The sequence below is a fragment of the Rhinatrema bivittatum genome, chromosome 1 (genome assembly GCF_901001135.1).
Source record: "Rhinatrema bivittatum chromosome 1, aRhiBiv1.1, whole genome shotgun sequence".
Lineage (NCBI taxonomy): Eukaryota > Metazoa > Chordata > Amphibia > Gymnophiona > Rhinatrematidae > Rhinatrema > Rhinatrema bivittatum.
The window spans coordinates 800,956,987-800,971,106 of NC_042615.1; positions in this window are offsets into that span (position 1 = coordinate 800,956,987).

Sequence of the window (14,120 nt, forward strand, 5' to 3'; positions counted from 1 at the left end):
ATCCCACTTAGTTATCATACATTTTCTATCACATCAAAAGTTCAAATAACATTTATCTTTACACTTTCGCTTCTTAAAGTCAAGTTGCACAAAATCCGTAAATTCTCATCCAGTCTTTTGAGTCTCCCTTGGGTAAATATGTTAAAATATTCTGCTTTTTTGAAATAGCAGCTTTCATATAAAGGTTTATTTGGGTCTGAAAACAAGATATTCAGTAAGGCTCCAGAAAAGATACCTGGATGTGGTGGCACTCAGGGGGTCCAGAAATATGCAATAGTCTGAAAAAATCTATCCACCAGAGTCCTCATTTGCCCTATGATATTGGATAAGTGAATAGAACACCAAACACAAAGTTCTGAGGCACACACATAAACAATAATTGTTACATACATGCAAATGAGGGCATATTAATCAAAATTATTATTATTATGTCCTTATTAGGTACCAATGATAGATATATTTTCCCATGTTTATACCCATAAAGGTATATGCAGCCCTCCCAATATCTTGGGAGATTTAGTTAAAAATCTTTCCTTAGAAAGGCTAGCTAAGATCAAGCCTTTAGGCCCTGACCTTTTAACACTTAACCCCTTTCCACCCTCCACAAAAATAAAAATTGCACAAACCTTTTTTTCCCTTTGGAAGGAGTTAGGATTTCTCATGCTATACAGCCTTAACCTACCTTCATGATACCTTCCCACCAGCAGAGGTCCTCAATGTACCTCATCACTAGTCTTACCAAGCTTCTACTCACTGCCCTTGCCACACCCAAGTCCTAGCCCTATGTAAACTAGCCTTGCCTCTTTAACCTCATCTTCATTGGTGTTGTTTCTGACTCCGTGATCTAAACCTTGTTCTGCCTTGTCTTACTTTGCCTTGCTTTGAGGACTGTGGGTCTTCTGTCTTGTCTTTCCTTGAGGCCCTCGGGCCTATCCTGCCTTGTTTCTAGTTTTCAGGCCATCGGAATTATTCTCTCTTGTATCCTGCTTTGGGCCTTTGGGCCTAATCTATTCCAAGCCTTGCTGCCTTCAGGTTTTTGTGTTCTTTGTTCAGTGTTTTCCTTGTCTACCTTGTCTAAGTTCTGTCCTACTCTTCCTAGTTCCAGGTCCTGCATAGTATCCAACCTTGCCTTATCCTGCCTTCCCAGTCTGCTTGCCTTTTCCTACCTGCAAAGACTGCCTGCCATGTCTAAGCCCTGTCTCCAGCCTGCCTTGTCTCCAGCTTGCCATGACTAAGCCTTGCCTGTTCAGCCTTGCCATCCCTAGTTGTGTTCCTGCCTGTGTGGACTCACCACTATGATGTACTACTGCCAGAGAGACCTACTGGCCCCCAGAGCACAAGGGCTCAACCTGCGAGGGAGGGGGCTAGCTAGGCAGAAGACTGACTCTTGTCTTGTCCCGAGTCCTGCCTTGCAGTCCCGTGCCGCTCTCCAGGTAGATTTCCTGGACTCTGGAGCTCATACATAAAGTAGAATAAAAATGGATTTGCATAGAAGAAAACTAAAAGTTAGGTTTTTACAAATGCTGATCTACCATACCTGCAGGTAATCAAGCTTTGAACTTTGCAAAGTTCAAAGCCCAACTTATGGAATACCTAGAAGACAACTGCATCCTTAACGCATCACAATTTGGCTTTCGCAAGAATCTGAGCACTGAGGCTCTCCTTCTCTCCCTTACAGACATCCTACTCATTGGCCTGGACCAGGGACACAATTTTCTCATTGCCTTCTTAGATATATCAGCTGCCTTTGACACAATAAGCCACAAACTCCTCATCTCCAGCCTCGTAAATATTGGTATATCCGACACTGCCCTCCTATGGTTCAAATCGTACCTGACTAACCGATGCTTCTCTGTGAAACTAGGCAGCTCAGAGTCTTCTCAGTTCTCTCTCACCCAAGGAGTACCCCAAGGCTCCTCCCTTTCCTCCACCCTCTTTAACATTTATCTCCTACCCTTATGTCATCTCCTCTCAGAACTTGGGCTTAAATTCTACATCTACGCCGATGATGTCCAGATTATCATTCCCCTCCATGAAACTATATCCGCTACTCTTAGTTTTTGGGAGGAATGCCTATCTTCCATCAACTCTCTACTTACATCCCTCCAACTCACACTCAATGCCTCAAAAACAGAGCTTCTCCTCATCCACAACCATCAAACCTTCAAGCTCCTCCCCCCCAACGACCCTAAGACCCTCTCCTTAACCTCACAGCACGCAGTCCAAAACCTTGGTGTCCTCATCGACCCACTTCTGAACCTAAAAAACCACATCAGCTCTGTCCTCAAAGGTGTTTTCTACAAACTTAACATCATAAAAAAACTCAAGCCCCTACTTCACACACACAATCTCAAAACAGTCATCCAAGCCACCCTCTCATCCAAGCTGGATTACTGCAATTCCCTCTACCTTGGACTCCCCTACGCCACTATCAAACCCCTCCAGATTCTTCAAAACGCCATGGCTAGACTCCTTAGCAACACACGTAAAACAGACCATATCACCCCAGTCCTTAAGGAACTGCATTGGCTACCCATTTCTTTCCGCATCCTCTTCAAATCCCTCACCATTATACACAAATCTATTTACAAGAACAATCCCTCATGGCTCAGTGAACTCCTCCAACTCTCGCAATCTGCCCACCCCACTAGAGCAAACCTCGCCGGCACCCTTCAAGTCCCACCCCTCAAGAAGGCCCGCCTCTCGGCAACCAGGGAACGTGCCCTATCTATTGCCGGTCCAACACAATGGAACGCTATGCCATCCCACCTCCGTCTGGAGCCCTGCCCCCTGAAATTCAGAAAGATGCTCAAAACATGGCTCTTCCACCAGGCCTTCCCAGACTAGCCGACCTCCCCTCCCACCCCTCGCCCCCCTCCCTGCAGTAACTATATAATTATGTTCACCCCTCAGGACCACGATCAATGTTTGTAAATATGTTTATCTCCCTCTCCCCTTTCCCCGTGCTTGAATTTTTCAGGCTCTACCTAGAGCCCTTACTCTCGTTCTCATATATTCTCCTGGTTCTCCCCTCCCATGTTCTATGTAATTTCAACCTTTTGTTACAATGTAAACCGATATGATGTGTATTTTAATGTCAGTATAGAAAAGTTGTTAAATAAATAAAATAAATAAATAAAAGTCATAGCAGGTTTTTGGGGGACTCTGAAAATATACTTTGTATGTGATTCACTGCTGGCTTTTACCTCATTATTTTCTGTGAAATCAGGCCATGTAAGAGTTTGAGAAGATATTTAAATCTGACAGTGTTGAGACTGAAATATTGGCAAGTATTTTTGGTTTCTTGCCATTCTTTAAACTGTCATCAATCTTTGAGCAAGCATTATGTACTTCAGCCCAGTCACAGATGTTACTGACATCTTTTCAAACATTTTTGCATGTCTGAAAAACAAAAGAGGATCACACCTATTTTAGAGACAAATATTACATTCCTTTGCTCAGAAAAAGTAATCTGACCAAAATCCCTTATTATACATTCATAAATGGCTCATTTGTCCCATTAGGCCTCCTGATTAACAACTTTTAGAATGCAGGAAATCATCTAAGATATTCACCATACTTCAAGACAGTAAAAGACAAAATCCAGAAAGCAATAGCAATAATGATCTGCAGCCTGAGAAGAATGACAGAACAGTGTATACCCCACTACTGTAACATCAAGGCAATGCTGAAAACAAAAAAATCAGCACAAATGACCATGGGTATTTTGTACCTGTTTCAAGTTCCACAGGGAAAGTATGTATGTGCTTTCCCCATGAAAATTGGTATAAAATAGACCCAGACTTTTTCCCAGTGCAGACAGTCTGAAAATTATTATCTGCTATAATATAAAACATTACAAAGAAAACAGAATGACAACTCAGTAGGTGCACGTTTCTTATAGGAAGATCACGTCTTTATTGACCTCAAAATCAGAATACTAAAAGAGAATATTAGGAGTACTCTGGAATGCAAAGCATTTAAAATTAGGATGACACAACACTCTGAAACAAACAAAAAAGGTCTTAAGGATATTGGCTTTCTTCAATTATTTTATGTATGTATTTATTTATTTATTTATTTACGAGGTTTTTTTATACCAAAGTTCGTTTGCACATCACATCGGTTTACAAATAACAGATAGCAACATCATTACTAGTTAAGAATTTAGCGACAAGGAGAAGGAGATAAAGATATAGCCCCATTTTAACTGTAAATTTTTACTGCCTCAACAACCCTGCCAACCTCATCCTTCCTCCTCTTCCTCTTTCTGAGCTACATATGCCCGGTCCAGTGTTATTGCATTGTTTCTTTTCTGACCTGATGAAGGAACAATACCACTTGAAAACTAGACACAGATATGTAACTTGCCACGAGAACTCTTCCACATGATGAAAAAGCTCCAAGGAGTTACCACACTTTAACCTCTTTCTCTAAGCACAGATAACTATTGTAGACATGTGCAGTGATACTGCACTAAAGTTGGGGCTTCATTTTCTGCCCGCCAAAGGAAATTTCATTTTTCCTGTGGTTCAGGCTTTTTTTTTTCGGAGGACACTGATTTTCGGGTTAGGGTGAGCTAACTCCTATTAGTATGCACTAACCCGAAAAATTGCATTCGTTTTTCGGTTCTCCCGAACCAGGATGAATTAGATAATTTAGTTCAAATTTTCTAATTCGTGAAAAATGAATGCACAGCCCTAATCTACTGCAATAAACTAGCAAATTCTTTATCAACAACAACATTTCTGAACTTAACATTAGCACCATGGACTACCTAAAGTATATTCAGCCAAACACACCCATCTCACTCCCTTACTTCCTTCCATCCTCTGCCTTTAGAAGAAGTAGACTCCCTCCTACAACTTGTTTGGATGACTCTTGCTCTTCTTAGCTCATCAAGCAGGACAAACCTAGCCTACCACCAAATATCACCCCGAGTTACAAGTTTTGTTTTTTTTTTTTATTTGGTGCTTTTATATACCGGCATTCATGACAGTGTCATATCATGTCAGTTTACAGGAAACTGGGGTACAATAACCTTAAAAAACATTAACTTAGTAGAGAAGTAAGAAAGTTACAATAAAACAGGGATGAAAAAACTGGGGGTGGAATAAGACAGAGCATAGGTAACTCAAATACAGTGCCAATTATTTGAAGTGTGCTGAGAGTTCTAAAAAATCAGTGAATTTATGTAAAGGCTTGTTTAAATAACCAAGACTTAAACCTTTTTCTAAAAGTTAATAGGCAGGGTTCTTGTCTGAGTTCAGGGGGAATAGTATTCCAAATGGTTCGTCCCGCAGTAGAGAAGGCCCGTTCTCTTGTGGTTATGTGGTGAGTTGCTGGTCTATGTCTATACCTAGATCAGGGACAACAGGCTCTCCTAGTGCTCTTGGTAGGGATGTGAATCGTTTTTTGACGATTTAAAATATCGTCCGATATATTTTAAATCATCAAAAATCGTTAGGGCCACGATACAATACCAATTCCCCGATTTATCGTTAAAAAATCGTAAATCGGGGGAAGGGGGAAGGCAGGAAAACCGGCACACTAAAACCCCCTAAAACCCACCCCCGACCCTTTAAATTAAATCCCCCCCCCCCCAAATGCTTTAAATTACCTGGGGATCCAGCGGTGGTCCAGAATGGTGGCGGTCCGGAACGGCCCCCTCAATTGAATCCTTTTGTCTTCAGCCGGCGCCATTTTGCAAAATGGCCGCCGCAAAATGGCGGCGGCCATAGACAAAAACGATTCGACGCAGGAGGTCATTCCGGACCCCCGCTGGACTTTTGGCAAGTCTTGTGGGGGTCAGGAGGCCCCACCAAGCTGGCCAAAAGTTTCTGGGAGTCCAGCGGGGTTCAGGAAGCGATTTCTTGCCGCAAATTGTTTTCCGTACGGAAAATGGCGCCGGCAGGAGATCGACTGCAGGAGGTCGTTCAGCGGGGGTTCCGGACCGCCGCTGAACGACCTCCTGCGTTCGAATCGTTTTTGTCTATGGCCGCCGCCATTTTGCGGCGGCCATTTTGCAAAATGGCGCCGGCTGAAGACAAAAGGATTCAATTGAGGGGACCGTTCCGGACCGCCGCCGTTCTGGACCACCAGGTAATTTAAAGCATTTAGGGGGGGTTCGGGAGGGTGGGGGATTTAATTTAAAGGGTCGGGGGTGGGTTTTAGGGGGTTGGCTCACGATTTTAACGATTTTTCACGATATTTTTAAAACCCAAACGGCAACAATACGATTCCCTCCCCCTCCCAGCCGAAATCGATCGTTAAGACGATCGAGGACACGATTCACATCTCTAGCTCTTGGACCTCTCAGTGGTGTTCAACAGAGTAGACCACAAACTACTCATCACCAGCCTAATGGACCTAAGTTTTTTTGTTTGAGCACTCTCTTGATTTAAATCCTTCCTCCATGACCATACTCAAACCATCTCCCTGGGACAGGTATCCTCTCACTCATTTCCCCTCCTATGTGGTTTGCCTCAAGGCTCCATTCTATCCCAACATTTTCAACATTTATTTGGCCCTACTATTATCACTATTGTGCCTCCTAGTATCCAACCCTTATCAAGCAATTTCATATTTAAATAATACTTCTAAAGAATCACAAGCTGATTACACCTTAACAAACTAAAGCTTAATTCCCAATAGACAGAAGAACTAAGGGTTGGATAAACAGACCACACCCACATCCACTTTGTATACAAGGGATATACTTTTTTTTTTTTTAAAGTAACCGTATTCTATGTTGCTAGATTGGGGACAGTGGAATGGATGTGGTAGTCCCATGGTATATGAAAGACTAGCATGATGGGGGAGTAATGCCTGGAGCTGGGTTGGAGGAGTGGGTCTTGGCTGCTTGAATCAGTGTGGAGCTGTAGTGGCACTGATTTTCAATGGAGATTGGGGTACTGTAAGTCACTGAGCAGGCACGGGTCTAGCTGAGGTCTAGGATGGAAGGGCTGGATGTTGGAGAAGAGACAGGGTTGGTTTTGGGCCTGTTAAAGAGGCCTACCCAGGAGGATGGGAAGAGTAGTGATGCAGAAGGCTTCCCAGGGCACCATTGGTTCTAGTGAGGAGGGGCCCAAGAGTGGTGGCTGTGAGCCATGATGGTGTAAGGGCCATGGGAGTTAGTGGCAGGCTCCTGCACAAAAGAGAAAAGGAGGAGGCAGTTGAGAGGGAAAGAACTGGAGTGTAGCTGCACTTTGGGCCGCTACTGCTGCCGGCTCTCCTGCTGTGAATGCAGTCACACTTGTAAGAGGAGAAGCTTCATGTCAGCACGGAAAGGAGGAAGGAGGCATGGTTTGGCATCAGGAACCTTGGGAAAGTCCCCAGCACTACTATCAAGGTTAGGCTGTAATCTTGCTGGCATCATCAGTGACATCAGTAGGTCCCATGGGTCCAGACTGGAGACTAAAAATTTAATAAAAATAAAGCCTAATTAGATAAAAATGAAATGAAACAAGGTAGGCAGACCCCAGGGATGCTGAGAACGCCCTACTCCAGGCTCAAACATCAATTTTTAAAACATAAATTGCCCTGGTGGAGCCCTGTCAATTTGAGGTGAAAAAAATCAGCATATTTAAAAAACAATCAGTCAGTATGGTAGGCACCTGAGGGGAGCTTGAGGGCCACTATTCAAGGTTTATTTTGACAGTAAAGGGTATAATTTTTAAACAATGGGTGATTTTATGAGTAAAATGAGTGTTTAACATCATATGAGATGGTGGGAGACAACGTTGGAGAAGTTTTTATAAGCTAAGGAATATGTTATGAATGTTTTTAAAGGACAAAATTCAAACTTACTGCAAAGCTAACTAAAATCCAGTAGGGATGTGCATCATTTTTTTCACAAATTAAAATATTGTAAGATATTTCCAAATTCGTCATGATTCGGGAAACCGATAAAATGATTGTACTTTCCCCGAATTTTCATAAAAAATCATTTTTCGGCTTAGTGATATCTCAGATCGTCTTAGTGATATCTCAGATCGAATGTTGGTATATAAAAAAAAATAATAATAAAAAATAAAAAAATAAAATAAATAACGGGAGTTAGCACGCACTAAAATAGAACCATAGGTGCGCACTAACAGGAGTTAGCGCGCACTAAGCCGAAAATGATTTTTCATGAAAAAAAAAAATGCCGATCCGCAGGAATACGAGATTTTCCTGTAGCCACAAGAAACCAAAAGCAGAAACGATCGGGCATATGATTCACATCTCTACAATCCAGTGACTTTCTAATTGTCCGATCCAGGTTTTACCCTGACAAAGAACAAAAAAATGAGTTTGTTACCATTCGGCATCCTTCTATATCAGCTGTTCCCTTTGGTGTTCTCGGCAGCATTCCCCAGCCACGATGCAGCCTGACACACACCACATCGAGGCCCCTCCCACTGTGGCACATCATCACCTTCCCCGGAAGTCCCCACACTAGCACAGGAACTGGGACTATTTAAACTCATCTCTTCAGCACAGCATTGCCTCGGCTATAGGCTTGCTTGTGCTGGTGCTGCTTCTTGGGATGGCTTGCTCTGAACTTCATTTTGCCTTCTCTTGCCTGCTGCCTGCCCCTGAACTCGTATTGTGCCCCGGATCTTCTCTTGCTCACTTCCTGCCTCTTGGAACTTGGACTGAGCCTTGGATCTTCTCTTGTCTGCCGCCTGCCTCATGGATCCGGACAGTGCCTTGGGTTCTGCCTCATTCCCGGTTCGGGCTAAGGTAAGACTTTGCACTACTGTTGGGTCCACCACCATGTCAGTAACAGATTTCAAGCATCATAGCACAAGTTACAAGAATGTCACATTCTGAAGCCATCTCCCTGGAAAAGCAGGGGCTTCAAGGTGGCTTCAAGGTGATGAAGACAGTATAACTTCACCAGAAGAAGAAAAAGTGCATGTTCTTTTACCTAGCAAATCTATTTTTAAAAGTATTCATAGCTCTAAATTCTTTAAAAAGAACATAAAAACAAGGAAGAAAAGGAAAATAAACATAATAGAGACTGTATTAACTCAACAGATCCTCTCAAGAACTATTTAATTGTGTATCAGCACTGGCACTAAGATCTGCAGGTGCTAGAAAAGTCTTTGGCAGTTCTGGAACACAAGGAGAGCTGTGCTGGAAACTCAGATGAGAGGGAGAACTGTCCCAGATGAATGTTTTATTTATTTTTCTGAACAAAGGAAACAATGTTCACCTAAATCCCCCCTCAGTTCAACTTAACTTCCCCACTCCTCACAACAGAGGAGCTGCCAAGATTTAAGGGAGATTTTGAGCCTATGATATTGCATGCGCCACAACTTCCTCTCCCTTTCCCCATCCTTTCAGTAAAATTTACCATGGTGACTACAAGGCTGGAGTAAAAGGACAGATATCACCTGCTCCCCTTCCTTCATCCTGCATAGCTAGCACAGAAATCGTCTCCAAACTTTGAATAAACAATTTTCCAACCTGAGGGTAGATTTTCAAAGGGCTACGCGCGTAAGATATGTGTGTACCCCCTGAAAACCCGCCCCAAGCTCCTCCTGTGTGTGCCGAGCCTATGTTGAATAGGCTCGGCAGTGCGCACAAGCCCCGGGACGCGCGTAAGTCCCGGGGCTTTGCTAGGGGGTATGTTGGGGGTGTGTTGGGGGCGGCGTGACATTCGGGGGCATTGTGGGGGTGTGGTGGTGGCCTGGGAGTGTTCTGGGGGTGTGGCCATGGCCTCTAGACCAGCCCCTGGACCGGAACATGGCGCGCCGGCAGCCGGCCTGGCGCGAGCAAGTTACGCCTGCCTCGGGCAGGCATAACTTTTCGAACAAAGGTAGGGGGGTTATATAGGGCTGGGGGGGGGGTAGGTAGGGGAAGGGAGGGGAAGGTGCGGGGGGGTGGAAGGAAAGTTCCCTCCGAGGCCGCTCTGATTTCGGAGCGGCCTTGGAGGGAACAGAGCCAGGCTGCATAGCTCGGCGCGTTCAGGCTGCCGATTTTGCGCATCCTTGCGCGCGCCGACCCCAGATTTTAAAAGATAAGCGCGGCTACACTCTTGATTGGTTTTTCTTTCATTTCTTTATTCTTTATTATTTTTCTATCCACCAGCTGTCTCTGCACTGCTCATTATCTTCTCTCACCTCTCCCAAGTCTTTTCCTCCTGTCACTTCCCCTCCTCTCTCTCTTCCCCTCCTCTCTCTCTTCACCTCTTCTTGCTTCTTTCCTTGAACATGATCCTCTCTCTTCTTCCAACACTTCTCTTGATTGACCCCCTCTATCAGCTCTCTTCTTCTCTGTCAGTGTCCACACAATTCCTTTGCCAGCCAGCTTTACCTCTCTCTCCCTCTTAAGTACCCATCACCTATCCGTTCCCCCTGCTCCTCTTCTTATCACAATGCATGTCCTCTCTCCCAGCCCATGTTTCCTCTCTCAGCCCTCACAGGCTAGGGGAACTCCTCTCCCTTTCCCATAGCTCCTCTTCCAGTGCCTCTTCCTCTTCCAGGTCCTTGCTTCATGCTCTCTCAGACCCTCCCAGTAGTATTCCCTTTCCTAACCAGTATCCCCTCTTAAACTATCTTCTAGCAGATCTCTAAACCCCTTTCTCACTTTCCTTATAACTTGTTTGTCCCTCTGTACCTGTCATAGACCCTTTATCATCAGACTCCCCCATCTCCACTAGACTTCTGGAAGACTATCTGCACTACAGTGCCGCCACTTTATTCCGGAGAAGTAACGGGGAGATGGAAGTGCAGTACCTACCTGCCCTCTCCTGCAGCTCACTGATCAGACATTTCACAGTCAGACAATGGGCTGCAAAGGGAGGTGGGAGCAATAGCAAGGAGACAGAAACATTTCCTTACTACTCTCCCCCATAGCCCTGCAGCTCGTAGCTCTCAGCTCCCAAGCTACAGAAGAGCAGAAGACAATATTTAGGGTGCTCAAGCACCCACAGCACCCTCGGAGCTGGTGCCTATGATGTTAAAAGAGGCCGCAGGTCTGCTTCAACAATGCCAGAAGTGTTGGCAGATTGGGGCTGTTCAAGAAGACAATGGACACCAGAAAGAATAGGGTCAAAGATAGCAAGAAGTAGATGAAATGAAAAATGGTCAAACACCAGTGCTATATTCCAAGAACTGGTAAAAGAACTCAACTACCACTGTATCTCATGCCAACTGAAGAGAAGCATCAATCCATGCTGGAATCTCAGGCCATTGAAGGACTCCCTGGGGGATCTTAGCATTGTCGCTGCTAAGCTCGGAGAGGAATAAGGTAAGAAAAGGGGACTTGGTACCACACACACTTATGCATAACTTTTAGAAACACTTTCAACAATTTTACTATGGAATATACAGCTCAGGCTGTGCTATGATTATTATATGCCCTTTATATTTATAGCAGGAATGAAAACTATTCTATTACAGGTAGCCTCTCTTGTACTGTTGGGTGCATAGTGGAAAGTATAACTACAGTCAAAGTGTGAAGGGTGATGATGACAATGCAGCTGGTACCCAACCATCCACCCAGAGTAAAATAGCAGCTTTCATACAAGCAAAAGCATCATTTTGCCAAGCAGTATTTTGCACTCACTGACAAGCACAACCTTATGCAATCACTGCCAAGGACAGCCTCTGAGAAGGTTGCTAAAAACATTGTGCTGGGCACTTATTGAAAATATAATCAAAGCCGCTACAACTGCATACTATTCTTAGTATATTCATGCAAAAGCTATCATCTGGGTCATGAATGCATAACACATAGTTCATCAGAAGATGCTCAAAGTGATAATATAATTGCACTGTTATGTTGTAAACTTGTTCTGTCCATCTCTTAGCATGACATGCCTTAACTGCATAAGCAGATAAATGTTGTTGCCTAAGGTATAGTAATAATACATAGTTATGGACCCTGGGGAAACATAAAATGCATAGTAGTAAGAACTGTATAGACTAAGTATATTCACAGTGGTTTTTAAATGTGATAGCTATTAGAAAATCTTATAAATTTAAGAATTAAAGACTATTATAAATGAAATAAGCATCATGACATAAGAACATAAGAAATTGCCATGCTGGGTCAGACCAAGGGTCCATCAAGCCCAGCATCCTGTTTCCAACAGAGGCCAAAACCAGGCCACAAGAACTTCTGGCTTTTACCCCTGTTACGCTTGACCATGTTTGGATTGACTTCTGGCTTGACCCTGCTACGCTTGACTAAGTTGGATTGACTTCTGGCTTTGACCCCGGCTATGAATGACTACATTGGATTGACTTCTAGCTTTGACCCATGCTATGCTTGACCATGCTTGGACTGACTTCTGGTTTTGACCCTTGCTCGTTTGACCACCTTTTCTTGTCTGCCGCCTGCCCCAATTACAGCCCTCTCTCAATCTCTCCCTCTGGTATTACCCTGGAATTGGCCTTTCAGGCTTCGGCCTTCTATTATTCGGGCATCACCTGTCTTTGCCTCTGGTTCTCCATTGGTGTCCGGGTCTCTGGATCCCTGCCTCATCTGAACTCGCCTTCATCTTCCTGTTACCACTGCTGGTCCCTGGCTGAATACTACATCGTCTACTGGAAGTCCTTGGATGGAGGCCCAACTAAGATCAGCTAGGCCCAGCACCCTAGCTACCAAAATGATAAGGGGAATGGAACAACTCCCCTATGAGGAAAGACTAAAGAGGTTAGGACTTTTCAGCTTGGAGAAGAGACGACTGAGGGGGGATATGATAGAGGTGTTTAAAATCATGAGAGGTCTAGAACGGGTAGATGTGAATCGGTTATTTACTCTTTCGGATAGTAGAAAGACTAGGGGGCATTCCATGAAGTTAGCATGGGGCACATTTAAAACTAATCGGAGAAAGTTCTTTTTTACTCAACGCACAATTAAAATCTGGAATTTGTTGCCAGAGAATGTGGTTCGTGCAGTTAGTATAGCTGTGTTTAAAAAAGGATTGGATAAGTTCTTGGAGGAGAAGTCCATTACCTGCTATTAAGTTCACTTAGGGGCGGATTTTAAAACGAGCGCGAATAGCCTACTTTTGTTTGTGCTCCAGGCGCAAACAAAAGTACGCTGGATTTTAGTAGATACGCGCGGAGCCGCGCGTATCCGCTAAAATCCTGGATCGGCTCGCGCAAGGCTATCGATTTCGTATAGCCGGCGCGCGCCGAGCCGCGCAGCCTACCCCCGTTCCCTCCAAGGCCGCTCCGAAATCGGAGCGGCCTCGGAGGGAACTTTCCTTTGCCCTCCCCTCACCTTCCCCTCCCTTCCCCTACCTAACCCACCCGCCCGGCCCTGTCTAAAGCCCCCCCTTACCTTTGTTGGGGGATTTACGCCTCCCAGAGGGAGGCGTAAATCCCCGCGCGTCAGCGGGCCTCCTGCGCGCCGGGACGCGACCTGGGGGCGGGTCCGGAGGGCGCGGCCACGCCCCTGGGCCGCCCCGGGCCGTAGCCACGCCCCCGGACCCGCCCCCGGAACGCTCCCGACACGCCCCGAAAACGCCGCGCGGTTCGGGCCCGCCCCCCGACACGCCCCCTCCGAAAACCCCGGGACTTACGCGAGTCCCGGGGCTCTGCGCGCGCCGGTAGGCCTATGTAAAATAGGCTTCTCGGCGCGCAGGGCCCTGCTCGCGTAAATCCGCCCGGTTTTGGGCGGATTTACGCGAGCAGGGCTCTGAAAATCCGCCCCTTAGAGAATAGCCACTGCCATTAGCAATGGTTACATGGAATAGACTTAGTTTTTGGGTACTTGCCAGGTTCTTATGGCCTGGATTGGCCACTGTTGGAAACAGGATGCTGGGCTTGATTGACCCTTGGTCTGACCCAGTATGGCATTTTCTTATGTTTTTCTTATGTTCTTATGTTCTTAATCCCCTCCTTGTTAAAGGATCAGAACAAATATGAGCCATAGCATCCTCTCCCTTACTCCTCCGCCCAAACCCCCCAACAGATTTAAACTATTGAGAACCTAATGGTCCAATAATCTCCCCCACCCTCAAATTAGGGATTAAGCGGTGGCCTGTGGGCCCTTTCTAAAGTCACACTTCCTGGGTCATCCTGTCCGAGCAGAGCTGAATGTGCTAGAGGCAGAGCAATTGTGCTGAGCGTTAGGCATTGAATAGGGGTATTGGGGTTTCTGGTGGGTGCAGGAGG